At 34.5% G+C, this 12,339-nt stretch overlaps 1 protein-coding gene across 1 annotated transcript in view; it reads left to right on the top strand.

Moving 5' to 3' along the window:
- TRDN (triadin) overlaps nt 1-12,339 on the top strand; it is a 395,011-nt gene that overhangs the window by 367,551 nt on the left and 15,121 nt on the right. The gene's annotated exons all lie outside the window — the stretch shown is intronic.

The raw sequence follows: 12,339 nt of genomic DNA, 5'->3' as shown, positions 1-12,339 counted from the left end.
GTGTTTTACACTTAGCACATTTCAGTCCATACTAGTCACATTTCAGTACCCCAAAGCCCCATGTGGTTAGTGGCAACTACATTGGACAGAGCAGATCTTAATATTTCTTGAGCATTTCTACTGTACACACTACATCGTGAGTATTGAGGACAGTATAAGACAATCATCAAATGTGGCACTTGCCGCATCTCTCATTTGAACCTCTTTGACAGCGAATAATAGAACTCCGCATGGACTTACTTCAGGGATTTAAAAAAGAAGAATAACAAGGGTGCAGAATTGTGTCACTGATGCAAGGGCAAAGCTTCCAGCTGATACTCAAGAAAGCCCTCTGAAACCATTCCACTCCACACTCTTTCCTCATACCCAAAGGTAGTCAGGGCAGACTTCATGAAGGAAGTGATTACAAAATTCATAATTTGAAGAATAGTTAGGTTTGAATAACTGGAAAAAGACTGAAGTAAATGCAAAGGAAAAACTCACTTCCCCTGTGTTTCTTCTGCACTCTTACAGAAGTACCACGCTCCCGGCACTTCCTACACTAGATATATGGGTTTTTGTTTTGTTTTGTTTTGTTTTGTTTTGTTTCCACACCAAGAAATTCTCTGTGATGCCAGCTTGGTGTCATACAATTTCAGTCACTTCTGACACTAACTGGGTTTAGCACAGTCCCCATAGGTTAACGGCTTAGTCTCACAAGACTCCTCCCCATTTCTGTTGCCAATTGTTAGGTAGTAGGTCCCCAGGTTATTCATAGTTTCCATCCAACATGGCTACAAATCAGAGGTTCTCATGACTTCCTCCCTTGAATTCAATTATTTGCTAGAACATCTAACAGAACTCAGAGAAACAATTACATTTACTAGTTTATTATATAATAAAGGATATGATAAAGGATACAGATGAACAGCCAGATGAAGAAATACATAGGGCAAAGTCTGAAAGGGTCCCAAGCACAGAAACTTCTGCCCCTGTGGAGTTGGGGTAAACCACTTTCCTTGTATGTAGATGGGTTTACTTGAACCGTATACTTGAATCCCATACTTGAGAGAATTTTTAATGGAGGCTTTATACATAGGCATGATTGATCGTAAACTCCATTTCCAGTCCCCTTCCCCTTCCTGGAGGATGGGGAGTGGGGCTGAAAGTTTCAGGATTCTAATCGTGGCTTGGTATTTTTGGTGACCAGCCCCCATCCAGGAGCCCACCAAGCATTTGCCTCATTGGCAAATCTATCACCTAGTAGATTCTAAGGGATTTAGAAACTCTATGCCAGGAACCAGGGGCAGAAACTTATATATATATATATATATATATACTGAAAACAGACAGTGTGATGAAAAAATGTCTACTTTTTCTTATGGATCATATGAGATACATGTCCAATGACATCATGAGATGATACATTTTAATAAATTGGTTGCTATGCATATGAATATTATATTCTCTATAGAACATATTTTTATCAGGCTCTTTTGGAGGCAATCATCAAAAACTTCAGGTATTTATCTAATAAAACATACTGAAGATAATTTAAACTGAAGATTCATTGTTCTTTTTCTCAACCCATTTTCAGCATAATGTCCATGTGTATTTATTTTTGGTCAGACTTCTTATTTATCTTTCAGTCTTTTCTTTGCCTTTCATAAGGGAGGTTCACAAATAGCTTTTGCTTTGAGCCCAGACTTGCACGCACATTCTCTAACTCCACGCTGGTGCCTGCATGTCTTGTCTTCTGGGTGGCTTTTCTGCTTTGGTACTGGAAGCACAGAGACTACCCTTCATTCCTGGGTCTTTTGGTTAGGAAGGAAGGTTGCTAATGTGTGGAAAAGGATTAGTGTAATACAGAAGGGGGTATTTCTTCCTGAATTCTGGTTCACTCTGCTTGAGATGCTTGAGATCATCCCAGTGGACTGGATTCTCAAATATCTGGGGTTTTATTATAGGCATAAAGAAGATGCTGATAAGAATCAGCAATACACAAATATCTCTCTATGACATCAGTGAAAGTAACATTGCAAAATCAAAATTTCCATGATTCATAGGCAATTATGGTTTAAATTGATGCTTGCTTTTGTGGGTTTATTTTTTGTAAGGATGTAGCTTTCTGATTCTAAATATCCATTTGATTTTCATTCTGTATATTTTCTATAGATATGGCAATTATATAATGAATTATTTACTTTCCATAGAATTCTGAAGAAGACATCAAGGAATGTTAAGGTGTATTATATTTAAGATATATTACCCTAAAAATTAAAAGCAAAATAAACACATTTTTGAATTTTAAATGGCCCAACCATTTGATATTATTTTAAGTCTTTTGAGAAAATTTTTTTTCTGAAAAATATAAATAACTGTACATCCAAAAACATTACTCCCCAGGAAGTTTCTCAAAGGCAAAATATGAAATAAAACAGAGGACTGAAAACATACATTATCATAAGGCAAATAGTGCCAAGGGAAGACTAGCACGTAGTGGAATTGCAAGGCTCTTGATGTAGCTGAGACATTGACAGTATATTTATAACAATGGGTGTGGGGATATCAAAGACAAAGATTTTATAGAAGCCCATAGTTATTTTGCTTTTATTATCTGGTAGACAACATTTGAGTAAAGAGAGGTTGGTTTCCCCTTAAAATTAGTATTTTAAAAGAAGTGATGCAGTAAGAACATTTCTTGAGATGCTTCAATGTGGAAATTTAACTTTAGCATCTTTTCCTATAACATTTTTCTTTGAACATGAGCATTTTCCCATCAGCAACTCAACAAAATTATCTGCATAGACTGGTTTGGGATCATCATAAAGCCTCTGAGATCTAATTTTGATATCAAAGATAATGAATTTAATTTTTAAGGACATACTAATAAAAATATTTTATAGAAGTTAATTACTTTTTAAGGACACTTCAAACAAGACTGGCCAGGATTTCCATGTTTTAGGCAACTTCCTTTATAGCTTACATTTGTGATTTGCTTTACAAAGCTTTCTAACTTTTAAAATACTCATTCATTTTTTCGTTTTGCATTTTTTCTTTTTACGTAAATATGATATATTAATGATATCATCAATATTAAAGCATCAATATTACAGTTTGGTGAATATTTTAGATATCAGAATTAAGCCATTTTGGACATTTATCTAAAATTTAAGCACAAGGTGCTTAAAAATTAAACAAGGATGTAAAAGCTTATAGCCTTTCTTGATTTACACATTTGATACAACTTATGTTAAAGACTTCTTTTAAAAGAATCTAATTAAACATAACTAAAGTATAACATTTATCATAATAAAAGTGTAGCCTATTTTGTATTGATTATATGTCCCTGCATTGAAATTTTTCAAGAATTTCAAAAATCCAGAATTTACTAATAGGTATGTAATTCCCATTTGAAAGAATATTTCACTTTTTGAGACAAACTATTAATAAGTCTGTGAATTATAAAATTAAAATCTAGTGACGTAAAGAACTAATTTTCATAAATTCTTAAACACAAGAAAAATATGCTTTGCTTTATGACGATATTATATATAGTTGCCTTTTATAAATAATGAAATTAATGAATAAAATGATTGAATTCAACCTAAAAGTCTTCTAATGGTTAATTCATGTCTAAATCAATTTATTTACGTCATCGAAGACTAAGTAAGTTGATTTTTTTCCTAATTTTATCACTTGTTGGTCTCTCATATATATGAAACTATAGGACATATTCTGAGATTTTCTCTTAATGGTATGTTCTCAGATTCATAAGTGTTTTTGTATAGTTATAGTGTATTCATTTTTATTACTGTCTGGTATATTACTTTGTAAATATACACATTATAGTCTATTCTACTATCATTAAATATTTGCTTTACTCCTAATTTATTTAAGATTTTTCTGTGTTTATTTTTAGATATCTTAATGTGGATGTTTATTTTATTAGTCTCTACCTTTCTCCTTTACTAATATAAGCATATAAGGCAGTGAGTTTAAATGCTATTTCAGCAACATCCCACAAGCTTTTATATGCAGTATTTTCATTATCGTTCTGTTGCAAGTATACCTTAATTCCATCAACATAAATTCTTTAACTAGCATTTTACATGGACATTTTAAAACTTGTTTTTCAATTTCCAAACCTGTGGGGATTGTAAAGATCATCCTCTTTTAACCAATGCCTAATTTAATTATATAGTGGTTAGAGAAAATGGTCTCCTCTTTAAAATACGTTGAGCTTTATCTTACAAACAAATATATTTGTTTTAGTAGGTATTCCATATTTCATCCAGAATATTGTGCATTTTCTAATGGTTAGAAGCATGATCCTATATTGATTGAGTCAAGATTCATTGTTTTTCAATTACCCTTTATCTTCATTAATTTTTTGAATAATAGAAGTATCAATAATTGGACAGACTATATTAAAATCTTCCTCCAAGATGGAAAATTTTCAGTTTATTCCTGTAGTTTTATCAATTTTTATGTTAGGAGCTATTTTATACATTTTATCCAAGCTTTGTGTATCTTTCTGGTGAATTGAACATTTATCTATACATAGTAACTTCTATATTCCATATAATGACCTTTTTTAAGTAAAGTGTATCTGATATTATTACAATTACCCCAGCTTTCTTTTGGTTAGTATTTTATCAGAATTTTTTATTAAAAACTTTTATTTTATGTCTTTTCATGACATTTTGTTTTAGATATCTCTTTAGTAAATAACATAAAGTTAAAATTTACTCTTTCTTTATCCAGTACAATGGCCTTCACTTTTAATCTGATGAATTTCAACTTCTCACATTAGTTGTGATTATTAATATCTTAGGTCTAGTTCTTACCATCTTGCTTGTTTTATATTTCTCATGTTCTCTAAACACTTCTTCATATTTTTTCTTGTCCGTTACAAAATTGAGTGTTTTTTTCCCTTTAAATATATTTTTATTTTCTGTTTTCTAATGTCTACCTATCTGGAAAGACAACACTCTATTTCTCTTACTTCAGCCGTGACCCTTGAAATTTTACTATGCACATTTAAAGAATAAAATTACTATAAAACACCCTCCCCCAGGGCGCCTGAGTGGCTCAGTCGGTTAAGCGTCTGACTTCGGCTCAGGTTATGATCTCACAGTCTGTGAGTTCGAGCCCCTGCGTAGGGCTCTGTGCTGACAGCTCAGAGGCTGGAGCCTGCTTCCGATTTTGTGTCTCCCTCTCTCTCTGGCCCGCCCCCACTCACACTCTGTCTCTTTCGCTCTCTCTCACAAATAAATAAACGTTAAAAAAAAAAAAAAAAACCAACACCCTCTTCCAAACAAGAGAAGGATGCTACATTTAAATTTCATCACATCTAAACCTGATTTACATGCTAATTTTGTTCAATAGTTGAATTATAACCTTTAAAAGAATCTGAATGTCAAATTGTATTAGTATTATTTTTCAACGTGTGTCTATCTTCACCTACAGATTTCTCAGTTATATTGCTACCATCTCTCTCACATCTCTGACTTTTCCTTCAACATCATACTTCTTTAGCATCTCCTTCTCTAGAAGCGTCTTGAGCAAAGACCTATTGGTGGAAAGTGTTCTCAGGTTTTATTTATGTGACAATGCCTTTAAATCATCCTTATTGTCGAAAGCCTTTTGCTAAGCACAAGATCTAGGTCACCAGTTAGGCACTCTGATTACTTTGAGTACATCATGTCACTGTATTGTTTTCTCTTCCTCCACTAAGGTAGAGGAATTCTGTTACCAGTTGAATTGTCACTCCTTCCATATGACCTATCCTTTCTCTCTGTCTTCTTATATATTTTTTCTTTGCCCTTGATCCACTGCAGACTCACTATAGTTTATGGAGTGAGAGTTTCTTTTTATTGTGAAATTTTTCCAGGGCACATGGAGTCATTTTTCTTTCCTTCACCACTTTGGAGAATTCATAGCCATTATTTCTTCAAATATTACTATTTTTTCCTTGTGCTCATTATTAATGTGTTAGGTATGCACATTTTTCTTCTTTCAACATCTCTTTCTAATTTTTCATCTCCTCATTTCTCCATGATGTATTTAGTGTAATTTGATCAGTCTTAACATACATTCACTAATTATTTCTTCAGTTCTATATGTTATTTTACCCATCCAGTGAGATTTTATATAATTTATATTTTATTATAATAGTTATTTTTCAAATCTTACTGGTGATTTTAATAATCTATTGTTTGTCCTTATTTTTGAATTCATATTTTAATTCTTAGAAGATTTATATATATATTAAAGTTCAAGTTTGAAAAATTGAATATCTGAAGTACCTTGTGATATAAATGTGTTTGTTGTTTCTTCAGGCTCTCCCTTATGAAGGCTTTTTTCCTTCTGTGATTGGAACATTGATTATGAGCTCATAGTTTTATTTTATTTCCCTCACTTTTATCTAAAATTATCTTTCTTTCTCTCCATTGTCCCTATCTTGCTCAACTTTTATTCCACCCCTAGTAGTGTCTTCCATTTGTGGGATTCTGTCCTGCAAGTGAACCCTGGCTCATAAGTTCCCCAGGGGTCACAGGGTACCAGATGGTACCAGCACTCACACTTCGTGGTGAACCCTTTATGCTTACCTGCTCTGGGACTGGGCAAAGCCCTTCCCAGGTTCAGCTGATGATCTCAAGTTGTCATTACTCACTTTTCAGAAAATGCCTATTGGCTGTTTGGGGGTTTCCTGTTTGGGGTGTCTCTCAGACTCCCTATTGCCTTCCTCTCCTTCCTTTTCCGCAGATGCTAATACCTGGTAGGTTTCTGACTGTTTCAGTCCACATTTCTAGGGCTCATTTCAGTTTATTTTAAATATTGTCCATGGGTTTCACTCTCTGTTTTTACAAGGGGATTTGAAGGAGATTTAAATACTGTGTTGTTGCTATCTTCTCCAAATGACCTGGGGCACTTATATTTTTGTCCCACCATCTCTGGCTTAACAAAGGCTCACAGCCTATGCACCCCTACTTTGCTCCTTGCACACTTAGTTTTTGAGTTCTTGTTTTACTATAAGCACTTGTCCACAGGGTGACCTCACCGTTCGTGGATCAGCAGGTGTTCTTTTTCTCCTCTTGCAACAGAAGGGAAGATTCTGGAAGCTTCCTTTGTCTCCTCTGAGCCCAGCACTTCAACAAAAAGTATGATTTTGTGCGAATATTGTCTATCGTGTCCTCAGAATTAGAGTCCAAGAGTTGTTTTTTTAATGTTATCCCCAAACCTTGTTTTAACAAGATTCATGCCTTACTTGCTTAAATTAAAAAGTGAAACTCTGATGTTCTAGTTCTGGGCAATTGTATAAAATTTATTATCAAAACTTTATACAATCCTTAATCATAGAAATATAAATTTTATCTTCTTTAAAAAATCCATTCTTAGTTAAGACAAATATGCACAAGCCTTTGAAAAAGAAAAATATGCTTTCTTATAGTGTTTAGGTTAAAGTTTATATTAGGACATATGTTTTTTTTCCTAAATAGTATCATTTTATACAATGACTCACTTGTTTGTTTGTTTTGTTTGTTTTGGGACACTTGTTGGGATGGAATATTATTGGAGATCACTTGCTGGAATGGAATGCTAATGAATATTAACATCAATGTAGTTGTTGTTAAAAACAAATTATCACCAAATTCATGATAGAAATACAGATGTTTTCATTGGGTAGTGGCTGATAACAGGGGAAACTGTTTTAAAATTTGTGTAAACTTGGGAAATCTACATAACATCTCTGTGCTTAGTAGTCTTATTTTTAAAAAGTGTATAATAATAGGGGTGCCTGGGTGGCTCAGTTGGTTAAGCGTCCAACTTCAGCTCAGGTCATGATTTCATGGTTTGTGAGTTCAAGCCCCGCATTGGGCTCTGTTCTGACAGTTCAGACCCTGGAGGCTGCTTCAGATTCTGTGTGTCTCTCTCTCTGCCTCTCCCCTGCTCATGCTGTCTCTCTCAAAAATAAATAAATACTAAAAAAACTGATAATAAAATGTGGATAATAATAATAATAATATTACCTCATAGAAATTCTGGGTAGAGATAAATAAGATAAAATAGAAGGTGCATAAATAATAATTGGTGTCTATTAAGTATTTATTAATTGGCATCCATGGGAATGAGGATGACAATGATGGTAATAATTATGGCATGATAATGTGTTACTTTGCCTGGGTAGGAACAGGTTTTGCTTATTAAGCTTTTGTGTCAAAATGGATACCATAATAAGAAAAAAATCATAATGGGAAAAAACATCTCACTCGTTTTTGGGTGGATTTAAAACAATGCCACTTTTTAGAGCAAGGGTGATTATACTTATGGAAATTTTGTTTCAGGAGAAAAAGAATGGAGCAGTAACTTGGTTAAAGCCTTCTGAATAGGGACAGCTGCCATGCTTACTCTCTCTGATAACTCATTCTGCTAGACCTCAGAGCAAGTCTGTGTATAAGGCACATTTGGTGAAATGTTTGTCACTGTTGATTATTAGTCTTTGGGTACCAGCAATGTGGCCTCATTCATTTATTGGTGATGTTAAGTTGTTCTGACATGGCCCTCAAGACAGCTGTGTCCTATCCTCAGAGTGACAGGACAGACACTCAGAAAGGATTGCATACATTTATTGAACACCCTTGGCTTCACTGTGTGCAAAATTCCAAACTGTCTCTGCATACTTTATTACCCCCGGAGGTCAATCTCGAGAATTCTGTGGATATTGCTCAGTGTAGTAGTTAGTTTTCTTTAAAACTCATGATCATTTAAAATAATAGCTGCATAAAGGAGGCTTTCACACCAAAAAACTAAAATATACTGGCTATCAACTGCTGCTTTGAACTACAGCAGATTCTTATGAGTTCTTGAAAAAAATGTTAACTGTTAGAATGTAATATTGCATCAAATCACTTACACATGATTCATCAAATCAGTTGAGAAAATAATTTTAAGTTTTTGATATTTCTACAGAGTCAAAGTGATGCAGTGAATTAGATAAAATAGGAGGAGTAAAAATGAAAACAAAAATTCGTGCAAAGTTACATTTGTGTCGATGCTTTAGGATCCCAGATGTTTACCTACAAGTATTTCTTGAAACGTTACACAAATCAAAATAGATTGCTGGTAGAAATAAACATGCAGTAACTGCTGGTACACATGTTTGCATTATTTAGGTCATTTTTATTTATTTATCATGTTTCCTAAGAGTACACAGAACAGGCTGGGCACTACACAGGAAAATTTATCTTTAAAAACAAGAAACATGAAATTCATGATCTATGCCATCTATGTGGATTCCTTAAAATTTTTCTTTTCTCCAAATTACAGTCTCTTTTAACCTTTCCCATTATTTTACCACCCTTACATTCTCATTCTCAGATGACGAAGCCTTGCTTTTCACCCAAGATTTATCATTCCGTGTTTTCTCCTTGACTCCACCCCTCTTGCCTCTCCTTGATGCCGACTCCCACCATCCTGCATCTTCAGTTCTCCTTCTAAGAAGCCCTCCTCCCTTCACCTGCGAATATCCTCAGACTCTTCTGGCATATAAAAATTTCCCTTGCTCTTTCTGCTTCCTGAAGTTGTGCTTTTGCTCTGCTTTCATTTACAGTTACACCTCTTCAATAAGTTTCCCACCAATTCTTGACCAAATTCCTCAGACTTTTATTTCATGCAAGCTGAGTATTAACGTCTGACACTGTCCTCAAATAACTCACTTAAAGCTCAACCCAGACCTCCTAATTGCAGAGCTTAATTACCTTCTCTCACCCCTCTCCCATTCTCAACCTCTCTGATGCATTCAATGTTGTTGGGCTCTCGTCCTTCTTGATGTTTTCCTCTCTTGGTTTTCATAATATCAGACTCCGTTTTCTTCAGTCTGATATTTTCTCAGCATTATCTTTCTGCTATTTCCACACGCACACACACACCCCGCCCTGAGGATTGGTTCTTCCATTGTCAATTTTCTTTTCTCCTCTTCACACTATTTCCCAGCAGGGCCCTTCCACCTGGGTATCTATCTCTTTGTGGGTAAGACCCCAAGGTGTTCTGAAGTCTAACCTGCCTTATCAACTCTGGTCTCACATTTTCAAATCTCAGCATCACTCTTTGTCTGCACAGGCTCACGACTGACCTTCCTATCTTATTCCCCCTTCTTTCCTTTATCCCTCAACCCCAGCAAATCCCAAAGGGAATTGCCACATGATTTCTATTCTTTAGTCACGTAGACATAAACCTTCAAATTCTACTTTGCGTAATCACCGTTCTTTTTGTCAGGCTCTAATTCAGTTGTCAAGTCATGTTAGCTTTGCTCTTTCTCCTCTGAATCATTGCAGTGACTTTTCAGCAGGTCCCTTTCTGATTTCTGTCATTCTTCCATTTCACATCTACTAATAAATTAAGTTTTCCAAAACTTCAAATTGATTAAGCTATTTAGATAATAAGTGTTCAATATTTCTTCATGGAAAATTTAGAATACATTCCACACATCTTAGCTTGAGGATCTAAAGCCTCTATAGTTCAGTCTTAAACTACATTTTATGTCTTTTTTCTATAATCGCTGTGTATACCTATAAGAGATACCAAACCAATTCAACTGTCCATGTTCCTAATTTTCCTCCATCTTTTGATACTGTCATTCTTTTTTCCTGTATTTTTCTTCCCATTTCTGGCTATATGATCCTTCATGGTCTATCTCCCATGGGATAGCTTCCAAAAAATTTCTTTGACGTCCGTGGGAAGAAGTGATTGTACCACCACTGAAAACATCTCACGCTTGTTTTGATGATTGTTATATACTACTTGCAACCCATAGTATCTTATATTTGTTTGGATACTTGTCCATTTTCTCTACTTGACTGCAAATTACTTCTAGGTAGCATTGTCCTTTTCTTCTGAAAGTGGAGATAGAATGTTTAATTGAAAGATTGAGGGTCTAGAAGCTCAAGAAATTCAGCTTTATACCTTCATTTAATACTTTAAAAATGTGTTGCTTAACACATTTTAAATCTGCTGAGTCTCAGTGTTATCTTGTAAAATGAAGCTATTCCACCTATTTCTTAGTGTGTTATGAGACGTAAGTGAAAATGTAAAGTACCTTGTAGGGCACCTGCACAGAAAAAGAGCTCATTGTAGTCATTGTTGTTGCTGAAAGAGTAGCTATTTCTTAAATGAATAAATTACAAGAAAACTTTAAGGTGGCATTTACTTTGTAAAACTAAACTAATCTTTCAAGAAATATGTTTAGGGACACCTGGGTGGCTCAGTTTGTTAAGCATCTGACTGCAGCTCAGTTCATGAGTTCATGGTGGATTCCGTTGGGCTCTGTGCTGACAGCTCGGAGCCTGGAGCCTGCTTCAGATTCTGTGTCTCCCTCTCTCTCTGCCCCTCCCCCTCTCATGATCTGTCTCTCTCTCTCAAAAATAAACATTAACATTTTAAAAAAATAATAAAAATAAAAATATATTTATATTTTGACATTTTTATTTTATTTTTTGGTTATTCATTGGTTTCTTTTTTCTATGCTATTTTCAATTACAGGTTAACTTTTGTAAAAAGTTTTTTGCTGCTGCATACATTGCTCTTTCTACTTTAAATTCCTTTAGAAAATGTTTGTTACTTTGGTCTTTTTTAAAGTTTTTAAGTTTAATTCCAGTAGAGTTAACATACAGTGTAATATTACTTTCAGGTGCACAATATAGTGATTCAACAATGCTATACATTACTCAGTGATCATCAAGATAAGTGTACTCTTATCCCCATCACCTATTTCACCCATTCCCCCCCCCCCCACCTCCCATCTGGTAATCATCTGTTCTTTATAGTTAAGAGTCTGTCCTCAGTTTGTCTCTCTCACCTTTCTTTTCCCTTTGCTCATTTGTTTCTTAAACTCCACATATAAGGGAAAGCTTATGGTATTTGTCTTTCTTTGACTCATTTCTTTCACTTAGCATTATACTCTCTAGCTTCATCCATGTTGTTGTAAATGGCAAGATTACATTCCTTTTTATGGCTGAATAACATTCCATTGCACATCTATATATACCATCTCCTCTTTATCCACTCATCTATTGGTGGACACGGGTTACTTCCTTAATTTGGTTCTTGTACATAAGGCTCCATATTTTGAAATGATTAAATGGTTTTTATCCTTTCTCTATTGATGGCATGTATCATGTTGATTGATATGCAAATATTGAGCCACCCTTACATCCTAGGAATAAATATCATGTGATCATGGTGAATAATTTTTTAAATGTATTGTTGGATTCATTTGCCAGCATTTTGTTGAGGATTTTTGCATCTATGTTCATCAGAGATATTGGCCCATAGTTCTCTTTTTTTGTGGTGTCTTTA

The sequence above is a fragment of the Prionailurus bengalensis genome, chromosome B2 (genome assembly GCF_016509475.1).
Source record: "Prionailurus bengalensis isolate Pbe53 chromosome B2, Fcat_Pben_1.1_paternal_pri, whole genome shotgun sequence".
NCBI lineage: Eukaryota > Metazoa > Chordata > Mammalia > Carnivora > Felidae > Prionailurus > Prionailurus bengalensis.
This window is presented reverse-complemented; position numbering and strand designations above follow the sequence as displayed.